Consider the following 18,855-nt stretch of genomic DNA (forward strand, 5'->3'; position numbering starts at 1 on the left):
GGAAACTTCTCGCACTGTCGGGGATGCGCTCTGCAAGCGAGCGATGCAACACTTTTCCAGTTTCAAAAGTCACTCAAGCTTAGTTTCAAGCTTCCCAGCACAGGTCCAACCTCCAGAGGCCCCACAACTGGATCAAGCGCTCTAGGAGGGACAGAACTCTCTCAGCAGAGTTCAGGGAAGCTGGGGGAGAAGTCCTTTTGTTCCTGGGACTTCAAAACAGGGAGCCAGCTCTTCTCAGGCCCTTGGAGATTCCTTCAAGACAGGGGACACAGCACACAGCAAAGTCCTTCCCCTCTCCTTGGCAGCAAAGCAACAGCAGGTCAGTCCAGCAGAGCAACAGCAGGACAATCTTCCTTCTTCAGAGTCAGCTTTCTCCTTGGCGGAGGTTCCTTCTTGATTTCCAGGATGATCAAATTTTCTGTTGTCATGGGTCCTGTACTTATACCCCTAAAGACTCTGTGCATGTGGGCCCTGAGCCCGGTCTGAACAAGTTCTGGGGTTTCCTGAGTACTTTGTTTTGCTGGCTGCTTCTTTCCTTTCAGAGTGAGGGGCAGGGTCCTCAGCTGCCTAGCAGGGGGGTGGAGCCAGCATTGTGGAAGGCAGGCACAGCCCTATTCAGCCCAGGTGCTAACTGCTCCCACCACTCCAGTTGCAAATGCAGTCATTCCGCCTAGTGCTGACTCATCCATCTTCCTGGGGAATTCCCCAGCTCCTGTCACTCTCAAACCAGACAGTCAATACACAAACAGGCCCAGGCACACAGAAGGGTCAGACAAGAGAACAGCAACTTTCTAAAAGTGCTGTTCTCAAACACAGGATTTAAAAACAACCTTTCCTAAAAGATGTGTTATTAAATTCTGAGTTCAGGGATACTAGATACTTATGTCCTATCTTGTTCCTATGGGAAGAAATGCTGTTAACCACTGTAGCCAGCATCCCCCATGTTAATCTATGGAGCAAGATAGCCTTACAATAGTGAAAAACGAAAATGGCTGTAATTCACTACCAGAACATGTTACCTGCACCAGTACATGCTCTACCTTTCACATACACTGTACCCTGCCCAGGGGGGTACCTTGGGCCTTCCATAGGGGTGGCTGATGTGCACGAAAAGGGAAGGTTTAGGCCTGGTCAGTGTGGACACTGACCAGGACATGGCAGTTTTAAACTGCCCATAGTCACTGCAGTGGCAGGCCTGAGACACCATTTTAGAGCTACTCCTGTGGGTGGCACAATCAGTGCTGCAGGCCCACTAGTAGCATTTGTCATCACCAGCCCTGGCACACTCAGTGCACTTTACTAGGGACTTCATGGGGATACAAATATGCCAAACATGTATATCCAATCAGAATAACAATTTACACAGAGAGCATATGCACTTTAGCACTGATCAGCAGTGGTAAAGTGCGCAGAGTCCTATTGCCAACAGCCACGGGTCAGGAAAAATAAGGGAGGAAGAAGCAAAAAGTTTGAGGATGACCCTGCAAGAAGGGCCAGTTCCAACACAACCCCCTTCCAGCCTAAAGCCAGGGTAGACCAAACAATACCTCGATGGTATTCCCTGCTTAAGGCGATAGAACACGGAAACTGGCCCACACAGCAGGGCAGTCCTGTTCTAAGCCGTCCTAAACCCAGTTGGAGCACTCTATCCATACTCTGAGGGTCCACCATGCCAATCCATGTGGAACCCTTCTCCTCACCTGTCGACACCACCTGTGCAGCACCTAGCCTTAATTTCCTCACAGGTGTGTCCCAACAGACCGACAGCAAGCCACAGTGACCACCAACAGTGATCAGGGATGAGACCCAGGCCTCATGCCTCTCATGGCTCTCAAACCCCTGTGGCCTCAGAGGGGGGGGGGGCATTAGCCCCAGGTGCTTGGCACCCTTTGTCCACTCCCTCTCTTGTCAAGTCAGGTCTAACATTCTGGCACTGACCCACCAGTCCCGGGCCTGTATCCGGCGGCTGGACAGGAGGCTGAGGTGGGCTTCTCCACACCCGGTCCTCCTCTTCCTTGGGGCTCTGTACCCTCCCACCTGGAGCGGTACCCCCTTCTAGAATAGTCAGGGCACCTGTGGCAGGTGTCCTGCACCATTCACCCACCAGTTCAGGTGTTCTATCCTGCAACTGGTATTCCAGGTCAGGGGGGATACCCCTGGCCTGGCCCTCAAACCTAGGCTCCAAAGCCTCCAGGTCAGACAACACCTGGACCTGGCTTCCCCCCCCAGGGACTAACCCCTGCGGTGGAACACTTGCCTGGTGCACCAGGACTCCACTCACGGATGTGCTCACACTAGTAGACAGTACCCACCTGGCCAACACAACGGTGTGGCCCCGTCCACCCCCAGGGTGAGACTCCTGCCCTCCTTCCAGGGGCAACCCTGTCCACTAAGACAACCAAGAACACCACTTTCCTACCAGTTCAGGACCTCCCTCCAGTAACTGGTCTCCCAACCTAGGGTTTAACCCCTCAGGTTGTACCGGGGTCAGAGGCGAGGCCTCCCTCCCTCTGCACCCCCTTCCTGAGCGCTGCACCCTCCCTACTGGAGGGGTACCCCTGGGAACCATATTGGTCAGGACCCTGGTTACAGATGTCCTTCCTTCCAGGTCAGGCAAATCCTGAACCTGGTCTCCCAACCCAGGGACCAAAACCTGCAGTTGTGCATTTGCCTGGCACGCCAGGACTTCTGGGGACTCACATAGTACCCCCTTGAGGGTGACACACAACTCATGTGTCCGGTGACAGTCTGCCTGGCACAGATCTCCCGACCCCTGTCCACCTGACAGCGCGGGAAGATCCCCCAGGACAGAAGTGAGGTCACCATGGTCACTCACTGGGGACTCAGCCCTTCCGACTGGTCCCTGACCCACTGGTTCTCCCACTGGGGACTCCTTCCCCCTCTCACCCCTCAGTCTGGACTTCGGTACCCTCCCAAATGGAGTGGCACTGCCAGACACCAGAACTGATGGAGGCCTGGTTACAGGCACTCCCCGTTCCCCAGACACTAGGAGATCCTCCTCAAATGGCCTACAAGTACAGTCTAGGTCCCCAACCTGGTGTTCCCTTAAGTAACCCTCCAGGCCCTGAGACTGGGTTTTGGGCACCGTGAGACACACTGTCCCACACTCACTCCTTCTCCACTGAGACCGGACATGAGCCCCTACACCCCTCCCACTACACTGGGACCTAACTGGGCTACACTGAACCTCTTCCACCTCACAGGTCTGGAAGATATCTAAGCCACTCCTTTTGGGATCACTCCCCAATGCCTCCTCAGACTCTCTGGAATCCACCAGGAGGTCTGCCTCCAACGCAAGCTCTCTGGGATCAGAGAACTCACACTCCACCGGGTGTTGGCATAGCTCTGGAAAACAGGGACTTAAAATATGCTCTCCAACAAATGAATCACACAGCCCCCCACAGTTGTTAACCAAGCTACCCTTTGCCTCACCCTCCAGTGCCTCACACAAGTACCCCACACCACTCTCCTGAGACTGGCAAGACAGTATCTGACTGTCTCTGTCACACAACCCACACTCTTCTGGCTGGTCCTCACACACACACACCAAGGTTTCTACCATGGGGGAACCCCTCTCCCTGTACCTCTCATCTAGAGTCAGTAGAGTGTCCCTCCCACCACTAGGAATATGGTCCCCTGTGCCAGTCCCCCAATCTACTTCAGGGACACTGCACTCCACTGGAACTACATCATAAACCTGAACCCCCTGGTGTATGTCGACCCCCTCCCTCAAGTCAGGCGCCACATCTCTGGGTGTTTGTACCTTTCTCTCAGCACTAGATATCATAAACATGCTGCCACCATCTGAGCTGGACTCCACCTCCAACTCAGCAAAGCTCACCTCTTGAGCTACCCATGTTTCTTCTTCAGCTGAGACCCTCATGGCCTCACGCCTCTTGAGCTCCATCTCAAGTTTCCTCATTCTTAATTCATGGGCCAAGGTCAATTTCAATTCCTCCAGGGCACGGGCATTTTTGCTCTCCTCCGCCGCCCTTTCTCTCTCTTTATCCATTTCAAATTGCTTCAGCTCCATTTCAAGCCTCAACATTTCTAACTTATGATCTCTAGCCCTTTGGTTTTCCTCCAACTCCTCTGGGGAAAAACCTTCAGCTGAATGGTCTCTGCCAGCCCTTGAGGCTGCTCTGGACACAGGCAGATCCTGTGGCCTGAAACCATTTCTTTGTGCATCCTCATCCACTTCTGCATCATCTGTCTCCCCAGCATCTTTGGTCTCCCACCAGGCCCTTAAGGCCTCCTGTAGCTCCTCCTTCTTGGGGCAGCGCTTCATGGGGCATCCAAAGTTTCTGCAGAACTGCCTGAGTTGACCTACTTTGTAATCACTTAACATTTCAATATCAAACTCCAGTTCTGCAACATCACTTGCTGGTTTACCATTCTGAGACATGATGCTTGGATTCTTTCAGGGTTATCATCAAAAATAGAACCAACCAAAAAACAGTAGTATGCGGTGGCGTAGGGGTCTGCACTCACTAGTGATGTACACCAATTACTGTGGGTCAAGTACAAATACAAGTTCAAATCCCACCGCCTGACCACCATTGTTAGATATGGGGGTCTCTTGTTGGCAGAGGTAGGTACCACTGTCCAAATAGGGACCCTTGCTTCTAGTCAGGGCAAGGAGATAACCCTCTGAGATAACCCCTGCTCACCCTCTGGGTAGCTTGGCACGAGCAGTCTAGGCTAACCAGAGGCAATGCGTAAAGTATTTGTACCAACACTCACAGTAACACAGTGAAAACACCACAAACTGACTCCACAACAGTTTAGAAAAATAAAGGTATTTTTAATCTAAACTACGCAAGACCAAAACGACAAAAATCCAACGTACACAGTTCAAGAATATGGTTTCAAAAGAGTTCTTAAGGTTGCGTTAAAATTCTTAGGTTGCGATAGAATTCTCTAAGTTGCGATAGAATTCTCTACAGATGTGTGAAAAGTTCACAGTTGCGTCACGTTTAATCACAGTACCTTTTAGTTGCAACAAAGTTCCAAAAGCAGAAGCTAGTGCGGGGGAAAACAAGCAATGCGTTACTCCTGAGACCCTGGGGAGGCGATGCGACAGCCCCGCTGCAGCAGCGGGCGTGTTGCGACGAATCCGGTCTGTATGGGGAGGAAGGCCACTTGTATGGATTCCGGTGCGTAAGTTCCGTATGAAGTCTGTTCTCGCAAAGGCACGATGCGATGATCTCGAAGGGGCTGCGACGATCTCCGGGGCGACGATGCGCGGTCCAGCGGTGATCCTCTCTCTCGCAGCTCCTCGATGCGATGGTTTCTGCGACGACACTCGCAGCGACGTGATGCGGTCCGCAAGCAAGCGGTGCGGCGTTCTCCCCCAGCGACGACAGGCTCTGCGACGATACTCACAGCGATGTTCGCATCTCCCGCACCGGTCTGGTGCGTCCCGCAAACGAAGGATGCGACGTCTCTGGCAGCGGCGTCAGGCACTGCGACGATCTCGACCTCCGTAGCGGCGGGAAACTTCTCGCACTGTCGGGGATGCGCTCTGCAAGCGAGCGATGCGACACTTTTCCAGTTTCAAAAGTCACTCAAGCTTAGTTTCAAGCTTCCCAGCACAGGTCCAACCTCCAGAGGCCCCACAACTGGATCAAGCGCTCTAGGAGGGACAGAACTCTCTCAGCAGAGTTCAGGGAAGCTGGGGGGGGAAGTCCTTTTGTTCCTGGGACTTCAAAACAGGGAGCCAGCTCTTCTCAGGCCCTTGGAGATTCCTTCAAGACAGGGGATACAGCACACAGCAAAGTCCTTCCCCTCTCCTTGGCAGCAAAGCAACAGCAGGTCAGTCCAGCAGAGCAACAGCAGGACAATCTTCCTTCTTCAGAGTCAGCTTTCTCCTTGGCAGAGGTTCCTTCTTGATTTCCAGGATGATCAAATTTTCTGTTGTCAGGGGTCCTGTACTTATACCCCTAAAGACTCTGTGCATGTGGGCCCTGAGCCCGGTCTGAACCAGTTCTGGGGTTTCCTGAGTACTTTGTTTTGCTGGCTGCTTCTTTCCTTTCAGAGTGAGGGGCAGGGTCCTCAGCTGCCCAGCAGGGGGGTGGAGCCAGCATAGTGGAAGGCAGGCACAGCCCTATTCAGCCCAGGTGCTAACTCCTCCCACCACTCCAGTTGCAAATGCAGTCATTCCGCCTAGTGCTGACTCATCCATCTTCCTGGGGAATTCCCCAGCCCCTGTCACTCTCAAACCAGACAGTCAATACACAAACAGGCCCAGGCACACAGAAGGGTCAGACAAGAGAACAGCAACTTTCTAAAAGTGCTGTTCTCAAACACAGGATTTAAAAACAACCTTTCCTAAAAGATGTGTTATTAAATTCTGAGTTCAGGGATACTAGATACTTATGTCCTATCTTGTTCCTATGGGAAGAAATGCTGTTAACCACTGTAGCCAGCATCCCCCATGTTAATCTATGCAGCAAGATAGCCTTACAATAGTGAAAAACGAAAATGGCTGTAATTCACTACCAGAACATGTTACCTGCACCAGTACATGCTCTACCTTTCACATACACTGCACCCTGCCCAGGGGGGTACCTTGGGCCTTCCATAGGGGTGGCTGATGTGCACGAAAAGGGAAGGTTTAGGCCTGGTCAGTGTGGACACTGACCAGGAGGACATGGCAGTTTTAAACTGCCCATAGTCACTGCAGTGGCAGGCCTGAGACACCATTTTAGAGCTACTCCTGTGGGTGGCACAATCAGTGCTGCAGGCCCACTAGTAGCATTTGTCATCACCAGCCCTGGCACACTCAGTGCACTTTACTAGGGACTTCATGGGGATACAAATATGCCAAACATGTATATCCAATCAGAATAACAATTTACACAGAGAGCATATGCACTTTAGCACTGATCAGCAGTGGTAAAGTGCGCAGAGTCCTATTGCCAACAGCCACGGGTCAGGAAAAATAAGGGAGGAAGAAGCAAAAAGTTTGAGGATGAGCCTGCAAGAAGGGCCAGTTCCAACACTTGTTTACTGTGGTACTTTGAATCACACCAGTGCAGCATTTTTCCTTTTTGCACTGGTGATTACACGATCACTGCGCGATGTGTGTTACAAATGATATTGTAATAAATTTTAGTTTGCATACACACTTCCTAACTGATTTTTGTGCAGTGTTGCTTTGGATATTTCTAAATAAATGTGCCCGTAAATCTCAGTTTTCATCTCGTTTTCATATAGCTGCTTACGTCCATCGCTTAGTGGTGCAGCGCTTGGCTCATTATTTCAATTGGAAGAGCCAATCTTCTGAGAGTATGCAAAGTGTTTTTGCCTGGCAAATTCATGAATGGCCTAAATCGCAAAGGTCCACTTTTGTGTAAGTTAAAGTTTGTTTTGGAATTCACAAAACTGCATTTTAATCATACGTTTATGACTGTGGAGCCTCCACAGTCAGGGCGGATTATTCAGCACATAAAAAATAGGCATGTTGTATATTTTAAGGTGTACAGTTCCCCATCCAACAGTGGAGTCTCCACACTCAAAAATCTACTACTAAAATGAAGTTTTGTCAATTCCAAAGCAAATGTAAACTTACACAAAAGTGTAAATGTACCTTTGTGGATCCGGCCCAAGTGTCTTACAACATTTTGTCCAAACATTTTTGTGCAAGAATTGTCTCTCCAAGATAAGTTGAGAAATTTAGGTTGGGGTGGTGCAACTTTGTGCATTAAAACTACAAACTTTCCTTATTTGAAAAACAGATGTGTTGTTTCAATGACTTGGTCCCTTTTCTATTCAAGTTAATCATAGCCCCCATACCCTCCATTATTTGTATCTTTCCTAATTAACATTTCGTAGGCGAAAATCTTAATATGTGCTTGAGCAAAGGGTTTTTTATCAAGCCTTCAAACAAACAGCTATCATTGCCTCATTTCAGCGATTGCTTGGAAATACTTGCTTACTGCGTTGATTGTTTTCTCGGCATTGTTGAAAGCTGCCTACCAGTCCGAAAATGACTAGGAATATTCATTAGCAGCCTGTCTTTCAGACCTCGAGTTGACGTTCAAGTTTGTTCGCACTGGTCTTTTATGTGAAATAATCTTTGTTCTGCTGAGCAGTTCCAGACGCTCAAGACACTCATAAAAGCAAAAGGCCATGACTTATGCTTGTTTTCCACTTCAGCATTGGCTTATTATTGTTCTTATCTCATCTCGCCTATTTTTTTAATCTGCTACCCAGTGCTCCTTCAGGCACTAAAAGTTTATGTGCTTTTCCATTTTGCCGAAACTTGCTGAAATGTTTTGATAGATTGTTAAACATAGTTAGGTCACTATACACAAACAATGATTACTTGTGCTTATAGTCCAAAGTGTGGTAGGTTACACTATGGACAGAAAACATACTTCAAATGGAATAGTGCACATATTTTGATGAAGTGTCCTTTATCAGATCTGTGCATGCTCTATAAAGGATGGTGGTGTCTACAGTTACTGTCCTTCTAGCAGAGACCTGCAGGTATCTGATAGAAAAATAAACGATCGATATGGTTACATGAAAGTTTCAGGCGAGGACTGAGACTACAGTTTGGATTAGGGCAAAGGATAAGGAAGAATACATTTTAAGTAAATATTCTAGGGTGGCGATTCTTGAATTTGAAATTGCAAAGGATAGGACAACAGGCAGTAGCAGTGATGGTTTAGGGGAATCAGTGACAAAGGGTACCTTGAACAGTTCGGAAGAATCCATAGAAGAAAGGGAACAAATCCTAAAATATTTTGAACTGGTGTAAACATTGGTTGAGAGGCGAAGAGAAATACATGTTGTAAATAAAGTACATGAACCAATCAACTTTGTACACCAGAATCAACCTGGAAAAAAAACATGTGTAAGTGTCAGATGCCCCTTCAAAGGGCCATGAGCAAGCAGGGGTTACAGGACCCACCCGTGGGGGTTGAGCCTCACTCATCTCAGTGGTGAATGCAACTAGGTCACACGACTTGCTGGTCTAGGCAACCTCCTCTGGCAATATGGATCTCTGTAACCTCACAGTACGTGGCCCTAGCCTGATCGGCACAGTGAAGTCCTCAGCAGCTGCCCCTCCTGGCATACAGGGTCATGATTCACGACCGCACATGGAGTACAGTCCTTATCGCAACGCAGTCTTCTCATGGTGGCCCCTCCTGGCACAGTGTGTCGCCATTCTCCCACTGTGCATGGGCTCCAGTCTGATCGGCGCTGCAATGTAAATGGCTCAATCCACAGCAGCTCTCCTCTGGAATATGAAGGTCACTTGCTTTGGTCTGCACATGGACAATGATTGGATCAATGCAGGTACTTTCTTCTCACAAAGGTAGTCTACTCGAGAGGGATTCCCACTGGATCTTGCTCCCTCCAGGGCACTCCTCTTCCTCACAGGGCTTACTGGTCTAGGCAAGCACTGGTGCTCCCAATACACTAGTGCCTGCCTGCATTTACTGGGTGATGTCTCCTCACCGAGCAGGGAGACCAGCAGGCTTTCTCCTCCAGTCTTAGTCACAGGCAGTAGACTTACAGAGCTCCCCCTCCTCACACAGCCTGTCTGACTGCTGGCAGATATCCATTTGTGGGATCTCTATCTCCCCTTTTTATAGTCTATTTCCAGACACCAAATGTGATTTAATGTCTGAGTTTATGTTCGGGGTGTGCTTCTTTTAGAGTGCCCATTCCTCTGCCCTCTTCTCCCTCTTGAATGTAGTCTGTAATAATGCAGCCTGTTAATTTGCGGCTGAGCCACTGACCAACATGGCGGTGGCGTGGAACTCTACTCCTGTTGTCTTATGGTTGATAGATTTGACTCCCAATTAAAATATATCGACAAAATAGAGACAGAAGACCCAGGATTGCTCTGATACTATTTTGAAGGCTTTGCCCTGTCATTGGCAGAGATAAGGTCCATTAGGGAGTCTAAGGCTCTGACCATGCTTGGTGGACCATGCTGGACTTGCTAATAATGTATCTTCAGAAACTAAGAGCATACAGCAGTAAGAAGTCTGCTTAAGAGATGCTCTAGAGGCTCCGTAGGACTGTTGAGATACTAGATCAGAAGATGAGGGGACTGTGGCCATCTTACTCCACCTGATGGTGTGCAGCACACTGTTGCACTGTCTCAATGGATTGCTGCTGACTATGAAGGGGTGAGAGTCAATGAAAGCATCTTTGATACACTAGATTCAGGAAATGGATCAGTCTACATTTCTGAGACAGTGGTGCTGTTGCAAACCGTTGTCCTAGGCCCTGCCTGATGGGATGGGGGAGGTGCTAAACTATTTCAGCTATGGTCATATTTGGAAACTTATTCCATCTTAACTGTTTGATCCCACAAGAAAAGCCACCCTAGAAAAACAGCTCCAAAATCAATCAAGTGGATTGATCACACACAGAAGATGAGACCAATGCCTGCAAGTAAATAGAGATTTTTACTTGTATAAAGGCTAAGAATGAGGGCAGCCTCGACGATTCACGGAGTTTGTGGATATATATATATATGGTGTGTGGCATATCTTTACGTGTCAGCCAGAAGACATGGACAGGAGCCCCGTTCCACAAAGGCTACCGATTATTCTGGCGTCTGCGCGAGCAGTGTTCGTTGTTTGTCAAGGTATTGACTCATCGGCAGCACACCTACAGAAGCCAGTCTAACCTGGGATGCTGTCACATGGCAGTTCGTGACTTCACGGATGCAATTGGTGAACTTTTGCCAATCCACGACAGGCGGACTGGTGCCCTGCAGGTGGGAACGTAATGCAGGGACCCAAGAGTTTTTTAATGAAATAATTCCAGCTGAATGATGGTTGAACAGCTCTGCAGACGCCGCAAGACACAAAGATTCAGCTTTGGTTTCCCCGCGTCAAACCTACCCAGCCATACAGAATTCTGGGAGTTGAAGTGTGAGATTGACGTGACAACCAGGTGGACGATCACATGACTCAGGGGGCGTATACTCCAAGGATTGGGAGCACTGCAGATATTACGCTGGGCTGCGTGGACTTTCAATTGTGCAGCAGGCGCCCGAAGAAGGTTTTTACCAAAATGCATCACGCCTTACCTGCTTCTTCAAATAAAGAACCCCAATTGAGAATCCCTGCTTGTGGCTCCTTCCTTCGGCGAAACTGGAGGTGTGTGGCATATCTTTGCGTGTCAGCCAGAAGACACGGACAGGAGCCCCGTTCCACAAAGGCTACCGATTATTCTGGCGTCTGCGCGAGCAGTGTTCGTTGTTTGTCAAGGTATTGACTCATCGGCAGCACACCTACAGAAGCCAGTCTAACCTGGGATGCTGTCACATGGCAGTTCGTGACTTCACGGATGCAATTGGTGAACTTTTGCCAATCCACGACCGGCGGACTGGTGCCCTGTAGGTGGGAACGTAATGCAGGGACCCAAGGGGTTTTTAATGAAATAATTCCAGCTGAATGATGGTTGCCCAGCTCTGCAGACGCCGCAAGACACAAAGATTCAGCTTTGGTTTCCCCGCGTCAAACCTACCCAGCCATACAGAATTCTGGGAGTTGAAGTGTGAGATTCACGCGACAACCAGGTGGACGATCACATGACTCAGGGGGGCATATACTCCAAGGATTGGGAGCACTGCAGATATTACGCTGGGCTGCGTGGACTTTTAGTTGTGCAGCAGCTGTCCTGAGAAGGTTTTTACCGAAATGCATCACGCCTTACCTGCTTCTTCAAATAAAGAACCCCAATTGAGAATCCCTGCTTGTGGCTCCTTCCTTCGGCGAAACTGGTGGTGTGTGGCATATCTTTACGTGTCAGCCAGAAGACACGGACAGGAGCCCCGTTTCACAAAGGCTACTGATTATTCTGGCGTCTGCGCGAGCAGTGTTCGTTGTTTGTCAAGGTATTGACTCATCGGCAGCACACCTACAGAAGCCAGTCTAACCTGGGATGCTGTCACATGGCAGTTCGTGACTTCACGGATGCAATTGGTGAACTTTTGCCAATCCACGACCAACGGACTGGTGCCCTGCAGGTGGGAACGTAATGCAGGGACCCAAGGGGTTTTTCATGAAGTAATTCCAGCTGAATGATGATGGCCCAGCTCTGCAGACGCCGCAAGACACAAAGATTCAGCTTTGGTTTCCCCGCGTCAAACCTACCCAGCCATACAGAATTCTGGGAGTTGAAGTGTGAGATTCACGTGACAACCAGGTGGACGATCACATGACTCAGGGGGGCGTATATTCCAAGGATTGGGAGCACTGCAGATATTACGCTGGGCTGCGTGGACTTTCAGTTGTGCAGCAGGCGTCCTAAGAAGGTTTTTACCGAAATGCATCACGCCTTACCTGCTTCTTCAAATAAAGAACCCCAATTGAGAATCCCTGCTTGTGGCTCCTTCCTTCGGCGAACCTGGAGGTGTGTGGCATATCTTTACGTGTCAGCCAGAAGACACGGACAGGAGCCCCGTTCCACAAAGGCTACCGATTATTCTGGCGTCTGCGCGAGCAGTGTTCGTTGTTTGTCAAGGTATTGACTCATCGGCAGCACACCTACAGAAGCCAGTCTAACCTGGGATGCTGTCACATGGCAGTTCGTGACTTCACGGATGCAATTGGTGAACTTTTGCCAATCCACGACCGGCGGACTGGTGCCCTGCAGGTGGGAACATAATGCAGGGACCCAAGGGGTTTTTAATGAAATAATTCCAGCTGAATGATGGTTGCCCAGCTCTGCAGACGCCGCAAGACACAAAGATTCAGCTTTGTTTCCCCGCGTCAAACCTACCCAGCCATACAGAATTCTGGGAGTTGAAGTGTGAGATTCACGTGACAACCAGGTGGACGATCACATGACTCAGGGGGCGTATACTCCAAGGATTGGGAGCACTGCAGATATTACGCTGGGCTGCGTGGACTTTCACTTGTGCAGCAGGCGTCCGAAGAAGGTTTTTACCAAAATGCATCACGCCTTACCTGCTTCTTCAAATAAAGAACCCCAATTGAGAATCCCTGGTTGTGGCTCCTTCCTTCGGCGAAACTGGAGGTGTGTGGCATATCTTTGCGTGTCAGCCAGAAGACACGGACAGGAGCCCCGTTCCACAAAGGCTACCGATTATTCTGGCGTCTGCGCGAGCAGTGTTCGTTGTTTGTCAAGGTATTGACTCATCGGCAGCACACCTACAGAAGCCAGTCTAACCTGGGATGCTGTCACATGGCAGTTCGTGACTTCACGGATGCAATTGGTGAACTTTTGCCAATCCACGACCGGCGGACTGGTGCCCTGCAGGTGGGAACATAATGCAGGGACCCAAGGGGTTTTTAATGAAATAATTCCAGCTGAATGATGGTTGCCCAGCTCTGCAGACGCCGCAAGACACAAAGATTCAGCTTTGTTTCCCCGCGTCAAACCTACCCAGCCATACAGAATTCTGGGAGTTGAAGTGTGAGATTCACGCGACAACCAGGTGGACGATCACATGACTCAGGGGGGCATATACTCCAAGGATTGGGAGCACTGCAGATATTACGCTGGGCTGCGTGGACTTTTAGTTGTGCAGCAGCTGTCCTAAGAAGGTTTTTACCGAAATGCATCACGCCTTACCTGCTTCTTCAAATAAAGAACCCCAATTGAGAATCCCTGCTTGTGGCTCCTTCCTTCGGCGAAACTGGAGGTGTGTGGCATATCTTTACGTGTCAGCCAGAAGACACGGACTGGAGCCCCGTTTCACAAAGGCTACTGATTATTCTGGCGTCTGCGCGAGCAGTGTTCGTTGTTTGTCAAGGTATTGACTCATCGGCAGCACACCTACAGAAGCCAGTCTAACCTGGGATGCTGTCACATGGCAGTTTGTGACTTCACGGATGCAATTGGTGAACTTTTGCCAATCCACGACCAACGGACTGGTGCCCTGCAGGTGGGAACGTAATGCAGGGACCCAAGGGGTTTTTCATGAAGTAATTCCAGCTGAATGATGATGGCCCAGCTCTGAAGACGCCGCAAGACACAAAGATTCAGCTTTGGTTTCCCCGCGTCAAACCTACCCAGCCATACAGAATTCTGGGAGTTGAAGTGTGAGATTCACGTGACAACCAGGTGGACGATCACATGACTCAGGGGGGCGTATATTCCAAGGATTGGGAGCACTGCAGATATTACGCTGGGCTGCGTGGACTTTCAGTTGTGCAGCAGGCGTCCGAAGAAGGTTTTTACCGAAATGCATCACGCCTTACCTGCTTCTTCAAATAAAGAACCCCAATTGAGAATCCCTGCTTGTGGATCCTTCCTTCGGCGAACCTGGAGGTGTGTGGCATATCTTTACGTGTCAGCCAGAAGACACGGACAGGAGCCCCGTTCCACAAAGGCTACCGATTATTCTGGCGTCTGCGCGAGCAGTGTTCGTTGTTTGTCAAGGTATTGACTCATCGGCAGCACACCTACAGAAGCCAGTCTAACCTGGGATGCTGTCACATGGCAGTTCGTGACTTCACGGATGCAATTGGTGAACTTTTGCCAATCCACGACCGGCGGACTGGTGCCCTGCAGGTGGGAACATAATGCAGGGACCCAAGGGGTTTTTAATGAAATAATTCCAGCTGAATGATGGTTGCCCAGCTCTGCAGACGCCGCAAGACACAAAGATTCAGCTTTGTTTCCCCGCGTCAAACCTACCCAGCCATACAGAATTCTGGGAGTTGAAGTGTGAGATTCACGCGACAACCAGGTGGACGATCACATGACTCAGGGGGGCGTATACTCCAAGGATTGGGAGCACTGCAGATATTACGCTGGGCTGCGTGGACTTTCAGTTGTGCAGCAGGCATCCGAAGAAGGTTTTTACCGAAATGCATCACGCCTTACCTGCTTCTTCAAATAAAGAACCCCAATTGAGAATCCCTGCTTGTGGCTCCTTCCTTCGGCGAAACTGGAGGTGTGTGGCATATATATATATATATATATATATATATATATATATATATATATATATATATATATATATACATATTACCTACTGGCGGTCGCCAGTAGGTAGTTATAGTTAGGTTTGTTTTCCATAGGAAATCTGCAACATTCTAATGGAAATAACTTTGGCGCAGATTGAGGGATCTGCCTGTAATTTCCCCTTAAATTTGAATCGCTGCGCTCCGCTCCTTTCCTGAAAGTTTGGGGGGGATTTGTCAAGCGGGGGCTGAGATAAAAGGGGGGTCCCAAAATGTGTTTTCCCCATGTTCATTTCCTTAGGGCGGTTGGACTCACTTTTAGCTCGAACGGCTGAATGGATTTTCACCAAACTTGGCAAAATTGTAGGGACTGGTAGCCCGATGTGCCTTTGCTATGTCTCAAGATATGTGCTCCAGAGGATTTTGAGTAATTTAGGTTCAAAAAAATATATATATCTGTAAGCGCGCCCCGGTACGCGCACCGGGGAGCGTACACCGCGCAACGCGAGTTCGCGCGCGGAAAGCTGATTGGCTCACCGGTGTCTGTAAACATTCCAAACAGTCCGGAGCGGCCACCGTCTTGTGTCTCGGTAGGATGGAGACACAAGAGGTGGCAAAAACAAAGGGGGAAATGACCAAAAGGGTGCAGGGTAGACCCCTCCTGACCCCCTAGGTTTGATGTGGGGGCCATAAAAGGGTCCCGCAGGACAAAAATGTTTTTAATTTTTTTTCGATTTTCGCGGGGGGAGCGTCCGGTACGCGCACCGGGGAGCTTACCGGGGAGCGTACCAAGAGGCAAACCCAGTGAAACAGTAAAATAATAATTTAAAGTGCTTAGAGGTAGGGTAGCTCTGCATAGAGTTGTTGTGTTGTGTGGGTGATATAAGTACCAGCATGTAGGTACCAATGCAGAGTTTTAGATTCAATGTAGATTGTCTTCTCTGTAGATAATTTGCATGTTGTTACAGAAGTTATTGTGGTATATGGAATCCATACCATAGTTTCTCAGGAAAGTAGAAACAACATGGAGGCAGGAGATGAAAAAGAGATGTCAAATACACATTGGAGATAATATAGTGGGAGAAAGGAAGTAATATGAGCAAAATTACTATGTAACATAAAAAAGTTGCACAGTATACTATAAGTCTCACATTATATTATATTTATTTTGGTACTATTTCATGAGTCACATATAAAAAAGAATAATGTCTGGAACAATTTTTAATTATTAAATAAAAATGTATTGCTCTGATTTTTCAAAATGTAATAACACTTCCAACATTATATCGTCAGGAATTTCCTCATTTGGATTCCATGATTCCATTTCTTCCAGACATTTAAGAAACTCTTGATCAAGAAACTGATCCAAAAAGTCTAAATCATCAATCTCTTCCTCTGGGTTGTCCTCGAGATCAATTTCGAATGAAATATTAAATTTCTTTTATTCTCCTTCCATTTTGTTGCTGTAAATTGCATAAAAAATAAATATATCAGTAGAGATAGGGCACTGTTAGGTTTAAGTTCAGACAGGTTCTTCTGAGTTTTTAACAGTGAAGTTTTCTTTGGGCAGTGTATGGTATCAGGCAGGAAGTAGAACTATTAAATAGTGCATGTGATGAAGCCTAAGTAAAATCATAATTATACTAGAGAAGCCTAACTTAATCCATAAATATAATAGAGAAGCGTATCTCAAGCTATAACTATAACAGAGGGACAATAAATAACTATTAAAAAACGATTTTACTAATTAATTTAAAGTGCTCCTTACAAATTAACAACTTACTTTTGAAAGAGGTGAAGAAGAAAAAATGTGAAAATCCTTTCAAGATGTACCTCAGGTAGTTGTAGTCAAAATGGCTGTGTTTCCCTCTTTTTTCATTTATATTCATGTACATAACCAATCAAATGTCAGGAAATAATACTAGAAATTGAAAGTAACATTTTAATTGGTTGTAAATTCTAACACTTCAGATGTTTTTTTGTCATGTAATTTACCTCAGAATATTTAGACAGGGCTACAGGCCAAATGGCTGAATGGAATTCCATCAAATTCGGGAAAATGGTAGGGACTGGTATGTAGTATGGCCTATTCTATATTTGGTGAACATCTCTACAGAGGTTTTTATGTAAATTAACTTTTAAATTTTTTTGGGAGCGCTTACCGGTGAGCGTACCGGCAGCGCTACGGGAGTCCTCCATCTTGTGTTTCGGAAGAATTGAGACACAAGATGGAGGACAAACAACCTTGGGAATGGGTAAAAGGGGGTACGGTAGACACCCCCTGAACCCATAGGTTTTCTGAGGGGGTCTTAGGAGGCCCATATAGGCCAAAACAAACAAAAAATGTTTTTAACTTTTTCGCGGGGGGAGCGCCCGGTACGCGTACCGGGGAGCGTACCGGGCAGCGTACTGTGGTGAAAAATAGTGAAAAAAGTTAGAGAAAAGTAATCATTTTGAGTGATCAGAGGTAGGGTAGCTCTGAAAAGAGCTTTTGGGTTCTGTGGCTGATTTAGGTACCTACAAGTAGGTTCCAATGCACAGTCTTATATTCAGGAGGAATATTCGATTCCCCTCATCTGAGAAGTGCACACCATCTCCTCTGTAGATATCTTGCATGTTGTAATGCAAGTTATTGTTGTATATTGAACCCATTCCATAGTCTCTCATGTAAGCAGAAACAGATTTATTCACATGTTTCCGTGCTTTCTCAAATTGTGGACAAAATTGGTTGGACCACTTCCATTTCTGTCTTTGGCATATATTGGAATATACCAAGGCAATTTGTGGAAAAAGTGTCATCAATTGGCCAAAGGTGTCCTTTAAAACCATCTCCAGACCTACCCCAGTCAAAGTGCCTAGGTCATTTCCACCACAGTGCAAAATTATGAGGTCAGGGTGTGGCAGATGGTAAAAGGTTTTCATTAATGGTATCAATTGATGACATCTCAATCCTCTTTGGCCAATCCATTTTATGTGCACATTTGGTAAATCGAGGTTGTAAAAATTTCTGATAGCTGCATACCTTTGAGCCCAGTGAATGTAGCTATGTCCAATAATCCAGACAGAGTACATGGTGAGAGGAGGTTCTGGTGCAGTCAGATGAAGTGTAGGAATGAAGTGGCAGTTGGAACAGTAGGAGTTTGCAACAACAAAAAACTGTGGAGTTTCAGTGCTCTTGAATCACAAGCAATGATTGGTGGATTCAGATAGTTGAAAACTGAAAGTTAGGGTGCATGGTTCTGTTCCGTGAAAGAAGTAATTTGAATGGTTAAGAAAAAGTCATTAAAATTAAAAGAAAGATTGCACCTGATAAGCTGGCGTATTGAGAGGTCAATCATCCTTGCTAAGTTCAATTGCAACATTGTAGAATAAACTTTTAACCCTGAGAAGTGAGTGAGGAGGGAGTTGCTATGGTAACAGGCAGAAAGGGCTGAGGGGGGGAAGGGTGTTGGTTTGAAAATAGAGAGGTAAGAGTTTTAATTGGTTAACATGAGGGATATGTGTGTAGAATTGGAGGTTTTCTGTGCCATTCATGGTTGCAGTGCCTGGAGTACATACCTTTTGCTCTGCTAAAGAAATATTGGTGTGTGTATCTGACACTGTTCTCAATCTCCCAAAGCATTTGTAAAGGTGAGTTATGATTCATTCATTATAGATAGAGAGTTTAGATTATGAAGCAAACTGAGCTTCTTTGGTGTTGGTTTGTGTCATTTTTTGGGTAATGCTTGGTAGGAATGTTTGCAATAGAGAGGAAATGTATTTTGTAAAATAGTGAGTTTTCATAACTGAAATGGAATGCTTGTACATAGGACCTGCGCTCTGTTTCTAAAATGTTATTCAAAAAACGATTTTGGGGCAAATCAATGGCTTTTACATTTTTGAGAAGGAATAAATAGTGTGTGCATGATTACATAAAAATATT

The sequence above is a fragment of the Lissotriton helveticus genome, chromosome 12, assembly GCF_964261635.1.
Source record: "Lissotriton helveticus chromosome 12, aLisHel1.1, whole genome shotgun sequence".
Taxonomy (NCBI): Eukaryota; Metazoa; Chordata; class Amphibia; order Caudata; family Salamandridae; genus Lissotriton; species Lissotriton helveticus.